Raw genomic sequence first — 8,798 nt, 5'->3', positions numbered from 1 at the left:
GAGCTGGCCATGTGGCAAAATCATCATCCAAAAAGCAAGTCGTGATTTGTCATTTTATATAGGTGACCCACCTGTATGGGACTTGGGCAGCCATGGATTTTTGGTAGCAAAACCCACAGATACCAAGGCCCCGGTACAATCAAACAAAAAGAATGGAAACGCTTGATTCGGTCCCTGCATCTACGGTACCCCCAAAGTCGTCATATGAAAACGGTTTCCATAGTAGAAATGGACGGGCTTTTTGGAATTTAATATTATTTTTTAAATATTTTCAACTATGGATGGTTGAATCCATGATGAAAATACATTGATATGAAGGGCTGGGCTATATTTTGCTTATGCCTGAGTTGCATCCAATGTATTCCAACACCTCGCAATGGAAGCTGAAACAGAACGCTTAAAAACTATACATCGTTTTTATCATTACTGAAAACAACAACTCCTGCCTCCCCTGGTCATGTTCCCAAAGAGCCGGATTTTCATCATACAGCTGTCAAAGGGCTCCCTTGGTCCCTTGCAGCAAAATACACTCAGTTAAGAGCAATTAACATGCCGTGTGTATGTTTCATAGGTTTTTTTTAATGTTTTCTATATATCCATGAGGGATGGTCTGCAGAATGAAGGCCACTCAGTGTGTCTCAGCAATTATAAGAATGTGCTGCAATGAAGAATTACAACGGCGGGTATTTCAAACTTCTTTTTCATTGCATCCCTCTGATGTGTAATCTAGCCGAAAAAAACTTGATCCAAGTGTAATTTGCTGGTTTGTAATAGGTGATGGAGTGTTGGACTGGGGACTGAGGGGCTGGGAATACTATTTTTTAGCTCATAAGTTACTGTAAGACTACATTGAATCAAAAAATCTGTGTACAACCTGTTGAATCACCATTCAAATGCTGATTTAGGTCCAAAACCACTGCAGAATAATCCAGTCGGAGACCTGCCCTGCTGCAATGTTAGGGAATTTTGGGGACTTGTATTGTTTGTGAGACATTTCGCCTTCCTGTCGAGAGCTCGGTGCCCCATAAAATACAATTCCCAGAACGCCCTAGCACTGAACAGGCATTAAAGGTTGTCCTCAACTGGATGTCTGCAGTGTTTTCCGACCTTAAGCCAGTGTAACCTATCTGTTGGAGTGTTGGCATACACTTTTGGAGACCATATTCAATTCCACTTGGGCCGAAACCCACGGTGTGAACTTGGGCAAGTCACCAATGCGCTCAGCCTCAGGGGAAGGGATGCAAACTCTTAGAAATAGTTTTTTTTTTGGGGGGGAGGGTGGGCTCCGTGAAAAATCTGGCCAAGAAACCGCCATGAGAGGTTCACGTGAGGGCGCCATAAGTCGGCAGCAACTTGGAGGCATACAACAACACACAACAACAGTTGAGACTAGCAATAGACTCAAGCGCTTAAGTCGGAGATTTCGCTGATCCACGAAACCCAGGAATAGACTTAGGCCATTGTTTTTGCATCCACCTAACCTTCCTCACATAGCCGGTTATAAGTCAAAAGATATAGCATTTTGTAGAATCATATGTAGAGAGGATCGTGAGCAACCTTTGAGACTAACTGAAAGAAAGAAATTTGGCAGCATGAACCTTTTGTAAGACTAAAATCTATTTCCTTAATGCATCTGAGAATTCAAAATATGCTGTATCAGTCGTAGATCATCGGAGAAGTAGACGCAGTCTACAAAAGATCATGCGGCCACCTTCTTTCTTTCAGTAAGTCTCAAAGGGGCTACAGAGTTCTACATAGCAACCGTTATAAGAGAGACATGGAGGAAGAGAGAAAGAACCATGCACCCGGCTCTGAGATTCTGAAGTGAGCTGGATATAATAAAGTAGTGAGGGGGGAGTGCCATCTTTTGTCGCCTTTCTCACCGTGAGTAACTGCTGCATGCCGCAGAAAAGCTTCTGCTCTTCCCAGGGGACACGCTTAAGGAAGCAGCCAGGTTTACAATAACACAACAGCAGAAAGAGATACTACTGCTATTGAAAGACTGGAATCCATGATTGTGGGTGAGAGGGCTTCCTCAGCCAAAACGGAAAGGATACCCTTGCTTCTGAACACTTATGTCTTCCATAACACACACACACCAAACACACACACACACACCACCACAGTGGGAGCATATCTCTACCGGAGCCAATGTGAGAACACACGTCACCTCAGTGGTTGTTTATTCATATGAACTAGGAATCCAAAAACTGAGTCAGTGGTGTGAGGCAACACAAGAAATCGAATATAGTTCTGAGCTACATCAGTGGGCGCCTTGTCGAAATTGGGATGGTAAGTTCTGCTTTGTTTTGATATGTTTTAGCCTGGAACGGAGAAAATGGAACAGTTGAAGGGAGACAGCCATTTGTTCATATCTTAAGGGCTGCTAGGCAGAATGGAGCAAGCTTATTTTCTGTTGCTCTTGTCCGGATCCAAATGGCAAAAAGAAGTTTCCAGTTCACATTAGGACCAACTTTTCTCAAAATAAAGGCCATTTGCATGGTGGAACGAACTACAGTAAAATCTTGGTATCTCTGGGTTTGGTTGCCGGACCCTTGTGGATACAAAAATCATGGATGCGCAACCCCATTAAAAATAGCAACGCGGAAAATGTGGTCACTGAATAAATATCCCAAAATCAAGGTGGCTTTTGGGAAATTAGACATCTTGTCAATATTTTCAAGGTGATGGATGTTGAATCTGTGGACAAAGATCCGTGGAGTAGGGAGGTGCCAGCTGTTTTCAGAAGGTGGTGAACCACTTCAGTGATGGTTCTAAACAGGGTGCGCTAGGACTGCTTTAGCTGTTGTATTTCCTGCATTGTTTGAGGGGGCGGGACTGGATAGCCATGGGGGGTATCTTCCATGAGGATGAGATGGTTAAGAGTGACACGATAGCCCTGTTTATGTATTTGGATAGGGGTGTCACATGAAGGATGGGAGCAGCTTGTTTTCTGCTTGCTGTAGAGATTCAAACACGGAACAATAGATGTAAGTTACAGGAAAAGAGATTCCACCTCAACATTGGGGAAACTCCTGACAGTAAGATCTGTTCCAACACTGAACCATTTCCTGGGTAGTGGTTGAGTCTCATACCGTTTGGAGGTCTTTAAACAGAGGCTGGATGGCCAGCTGTTGGGAATGCCCTTTGATGGGGAGTTCCTGCTGGCAGGGGTTGGACTGGACGGGGTCCGGACGGTCTCTTCCAACCTATTAATTGTACATTTCTATGATGTTAATGAGTGGCAGGTGATCTCATATCCCCTATGCCACATGCCAAAGTCGCCTGTTGACCGGATTTGTGATGGCATATATTTTCCATAGGGGTTTCCGTAAGTAAAGTATATTCAGAGATGAGTTCCTGTTGCCTGAGATAACCCTAACGCACCTGATAATCTTTGGGTTTCACCCATCCAAGCAGTCCCACCAGCTTGACACCCTACTTGGCTTCCAGGACCGGAGGGACCTGGGCCATTCAGGATATCCTGGCAGACACACGGTGAGCCCAAGGGCAAGTTGACATATTCAAAGCTGTGGAGAAATGGGAGGAGGGATCATCTACTCTTAGTTCAGCATTTGTTAGGCTTCACGGAACCACCAAGCCGGCAAGCGTAAGACAGAATGACAGCAATGGTGGTTGGTAGAGGTGTGCCAACGTCCCATCACACACTCTATCACCATCTCCATGTGGAAGCATGCTCGTTGCTGCGACATGGTGAAAGAAATCAATCCTTAGTCTTTGCACTACAAGGCGTTTTCTGCCCGATTTGTGGAATAATGTTTCATGGGGGGGGTCCTTCTCCCTCTCCAACCAGGCGCGGTTGTGTTGAGGATGCCATCTCCCAGCTGCAGTACTTGGTCAACACACAGGAGGGGGAATCCATTCTCCCAAGTGGGCACCTTACACCAGAGGGAGCGAGAGGGGACATCCAGCCATGCTCGCAGGCAGCATTCGCCGACACTTCTCTGACCTAGTTACTCAAACAGGTCGCCATTGGAAAAGTCAGATCCCAGAATCAAAGAGAGACGGTGGGTGACTGATAGGTGTGTGTGTGTGTGGGTGTGGTGGGAGGACACAGGAGAACAGACAGATTCAGTGGCTGAAATCCCGGGTGCGTAGTCACATCTAAAGTAGATCTTTTTCGGGGGGGGGTGGGGTGAGGGAGGAAGTGTCCGTTGCTTGAATGGTGAGTCCACACACATTAATTCAATTGATCCAAGGATCATATCTGGTTGACCAAAGAATAAGCCATAAGGTTTGTTTTTAAGTTATAGTTTGATACATCAGAGGGGTTCCATAAGTAGAAAGAAATACAACGGTTTTTGAGTTTTCTTTCTCCTCCTGACAAGAGAGCTGCTCCAACCCTAGCTGCCTGGCTTCATTTTGGCAAGGAAAGGGGCAGGTGGGGTGATTTGGCAGGTCCAAAGATAAATCTGCCTGACTGCTTCTCCCACACTCTCCAGAAATTTAGACGCCCACATTTTCCAAAGACCTCAGATCCTCTTCCGTGCTCCTCAGGGTTCTCTAGATTATACCCACTATCCTCTTGCTCACCTATGTTAGCCCTCCTTACCAGCCAACCAACGGAGGGCTAGCTTTGAATCTCTAACCAGTGGTTCTCAACTTCCTAATGCTGACGCACTTTAATACAGTTCCGCTTTTGTGGTGGCCCCCCAACTGATGGCTTTGTTCCTAAGACCCCATCAAAATAGGGTTTTCCGATGACTTAGGTGACCCCTGTGAAAGGGTCGTTCGAACCCCAAAGGGGTCATGACCCACAGGTGGAGAAACACTGCTCTAAACTCGATTTGTTTCCACTGCCAATGCTCTGCCTTGCCAGCTGGTTTGCACTGCCATGCTCTGCCTTTGGCCTCTCTGTGCCAAATTCTCGTTGCCAGTGTGTACTTTTCGATGTGGGAAACATCTTTTACAAATCAGACCATGGAGTAAACCCCTCCATCCCATTCTAGCCAGATACAGGTAGGTGCCCATTGCCACCTCCAGCGCTGAATATTTGGGAAAGAAAGTGCACAGGACAGTGCAGGCAGAGGGAGAATATGGAAGGCACAAAAAGCTGCCTATGCAAAGGAGAGTCCAAAGAAATGGGGAAGGGTGTCCGTGACCCATTTGAACTCACCCCTCAGGCGGCCCACCCCATTCTTTGGGACCTCAGAATTGATGCCACATTCCCGTGCTCCCTGGAACTGCAGGCAGCTTGTGCAAAGGCTGACTGGCAGCCAAGAGAGAAGGGGAGAAGGAGCCCCAGGCCAAAAGGCAACACTGTGTGTTGTCTTTGGTGAATGCTTGGATCTCCTCATGAAAGTGCACTGTGAATGGGCTGGCTGCAGAAAGGAATATGCCCGCACCATCCACCACTAGGAAGAGGGAAGGTTCTGCAAAGCGCGAGACAGAAAGTTGGGTGTGCTGTTTACAAGAGAGAGACTGATCATTGGTGGGGGGAAGAGGAAAGGATGAGAGACGCAGATAGCAGGAAGCAATGTATCCAGAGGCACTGGCGATAGAAAGAAAGGGCGGATAAAGATGAGTGGGTGGAAAGATGCTGAGGGAAAGGGAGAAGGAAGGAGGGAAGGTGGAGGGAAAAGAGAAATCCGGCTAAAGCCCCCAGTGACCTTGGACAGAACAGACAGATAACAGAGAATGAGGGGGAGAAAGGTGCATTTGCACTGTAAAATAGTGCATTTGACACATTAAACCACTTGAATTACTGTAAGCTCCATCCTATGAATTTATGGGTCTGGTTTACAGGGTCTTTAGCCTTCTCGACTAAAGATGCTGGGCCTCACAAACGACAGATTCCCAGGATCTTTAGGATGGAGCCATGGAAGTTAAAGAGGTTTGCCAAACCTAAACTTATTGTTACAGCATAGCGTGCAGCCTTAGCAGATGCAAAGAAATGGTGGAAAGGAGGGATTTGCAAGGAGCCTATAGAGGAAGGGAGGTGGGAAAGAGACTGTTTTGCTCCCTCCCTCATAGACATGGTGGGACGACAGGTCCCATTTTCTCCTGCCTGCCTGGGGATGATGGGGGTTGTATCCCAAAAAACACCTAAGGGTTAAAGCTGGGGAAACAGAGACGTCAGAGACAAAATCCCCAATTTGAAACAGCACAACAGACCGCATCATTGAATGTTTTAACAGGTAAGTAAACCTCCCGTGAAAGAAAAAAATACCATGGTCTACGCTAATCATGCCATTAGCCAATCATGCCAGAGAAGAGAACCAAGAAAGAAGGATAAGAGGGGTTGAGAGAAATGAAGAGGAGAGACCCAAATAAGAGACATAGTGAAGAAAACAACAGGGGGACCAACAGCAAGAAAAAAGGAGCCAGAGTGGTGGAGTGTTTAGCATAGGAACTCTGCGGATTGGGTTGATTCTTCTGCCATGAAACCCATCGGGTGACATTGGGTAGTCACACTCTCTAGGCCCAGAAAACCCAAGATAGGTTTCAAAATAAGTTGTGAAAAAACCTTGAAGGACAAAGGACAATGAGAGGACGCGTAATAGAGACCCACAGTCCTTCCACCAGCCAATGCCTGCTGCTGCTTGAGTAAGGGCATACCCCTCGTTAAAGCTGCAACGGGCCGCACACTACCGGACACACTTCCCTTCGTCCATACCAACCCCATGCGGCACATCACCCTGTCCGTCCCATTTTGGCTGACTTGTGCATCTTCCCACATGGCCCCCCCCCGGCAGTGCCTTGACTTCATGGCGTTGTGCTTGCCTGGTCCTCAGCACTGGTAGCAACGGGCATCTTTCACTGGACACAGTACATGCTGTGGTTCTCCAGCTTTCATGGTCAGAGGGCAGGTGGAGATCGCTGTCGAGGGCTGAGGCGCCGGCGAACCCTACCTTGGGGTGGGCCGGGGGCACCAGGCGATGCTTACCAAATGGTCCCCCGGGGCGGGTGGCACCGGAGCCGCCCGGGTCGCAGTAGAAGACATCAACACTGCTCGCACATAACAGTAGCCCTCCTTTGGTCCTTCTCACAGAGCTGGCACCGAGGGCCGGCCGCCTTGCTCTGCTGTACCGTTCGATCACCCCTCAAGGACCCGGTTCTTGGGGAAGCCGCGTAGGCCCCGCTCAGCCAGGATGAGGCATGCGTGGCGACTGCGGGCAGGTCAGGGATTGCGCGGCAACCGGCGCCAAACAGAGGAATGCCACGAGACCCTTGAGGCTGAGGTGCGATGAAGAAGCGAGGAAGCTGAGGCAGCTGAGGGAGCCCCCGCTCCGGTGGCAGGGTGGGTGGGAAGAACCACGGCCCGTTGTGTGGGGTGACTTCGGGCAGGGTGGTGGGCCGCCGAAGCAACCCGCCATAAGGAGCCATACCCGCTGTCCAGCCGCACTGTAGAGGCTCAATCTTTATCCAGGTCCAAGTAGTCATAGAGTCGCCGGAAGGGCAGTGGAAGCGGAAACCGGAGTCGGGCGGCGGCTGCTCTGGGGGGATCCGGCCTCAGGGGGTCTGGACCAGGATGTTGCGGGCACAGCGGCATAGGTTGGTGGGATCAAGGCAGGGATGAAGGGGCTCCCGTAGAAGGAGCCACACACGGGGCATCATTTGAGTTTTCCTCCTCCATCTCATCCATGGAGGGAGAGCCAAGGGAATGGAGGGGGGAAAAGAGGCTTTCGCACCAAGGAGAAGCTCCCTTTCCAGCACAGGAAAGCTGGGGACTTCAGCACGCAAGGGAGGGCGCCCTCCCACACTAAAAGAAAGCTGGGCTCAGCATCAAGAGAGTTCCCTCGCTTTCAGCACAGGAGGAAGATCCGCAACTGAGCGCGTCGCCGCCATCGCAGCATCCCACTCTCTAATTCCAGCCACGCCCCCCCCATTGTGCCCACACTTCAAGAGCTAAGCGCCGCTACTGGAGCAGCTCAATCAGGGCGGGACTTGAAGCCTTCCAGGCCACGCCCATTTTCTAGGATTGATTAAGCACCTGGACCCAGCCGTGTAAGCATCCAGATAGGATGCGAACGGCAGCTGTTTGGGAACATCATGTTGGCAAGTAAGGCCCATGGTAAACCCCAAATCGCGCCACAAAAGAACTCATGCAGTAAAAGTGGTTCCATGTTGTTTTTTAGAAGTCATAGTAAAATTCCAAGCAAATCAAAACAATTATTCAACCTCCTGGCTGCATCCAAACTGCATGAATAATCCAGGTGTTGTTTGTGTGACACCCCTTTAAATGCTATGGAATCCTGGATTTGTAACTTTTGTGAGTATTTGCCTCTTCTGTTAAGAAGAGTTTTTTGGCACCCCCGCAATGAACTGCAAATCCCGGCTCCTGTTGCAATGATCCAGACTTTTCATTGTCTTCTGGCTACGTTCTCAATCCACTTCTGGTGGGCTTGAAGTGGCAAGCTGAGACCCCTTTCCCTCCCCCCCCCTCTTCAGGGTGACCAAGGTCCAAGGAGGACAAGGCACCGCAAAATGTAGGACATCAAAAAATGGTAGCCATTACCAGAAATCACAGCTAAAACACTCCATGTAGATATACCTCCCTCCATAACTGTCATCGGTCGCCTGGAGGGAGAGAACAGCTGGCCCAACAACATCAGGGCTGGCCTGAAGACGGAGTGCACTCCCTAGGCCTGCCAATAACTGTCATCCGTTTCGGGACGTTGAGGGAGAGAGCAGGCCGGCCCAGCATCATCAGGGGCTGGTCCATGAAAGGACTGAGTGCCCTCTGCCCCATAACTGGCATTCTTCAGCTTTGAGGGAGAGAGCGGCCGGCCCAGCGTCATCGAAAAATCCAAAGAACAACAGACGAGTGGCTGGCG

General features: G+C 49.2%; 1 pseudogene; it reads right to left on the bottom strand.

The window, feature by feature from the left end:
* Positions 1-2,319: 2,319 nt before the first annotated feature.
* LOC121917669 lies at positions 2,320-7,606 on the bottom strand (annotated as a pseudogene).
* Positions 7,607-8,798: the final 1,192 nt, after the last annotated feature.

Source organism: Sceloporus undulatus, unplaced genomic scaffold, assembly GCF_019175285.1.
Source record: "Sceloporus undulatus isolate JIND9_A2432 ecotype Alabama unplaced genomic scaffold, SceUnd_v1.1 scaffold_58, whole genome shotgun sequence".
NCBI lineage: Eukaryota > Metazoa > Chordata > Lepidosauria > Squamata > Phrynosomatidae > Sceloporus > Sceloporus undulatus.
Note: the sequence above shows the minus strand (reverse complement) of the source record. Positions and strands in the feature narration are given on the sequence as shown.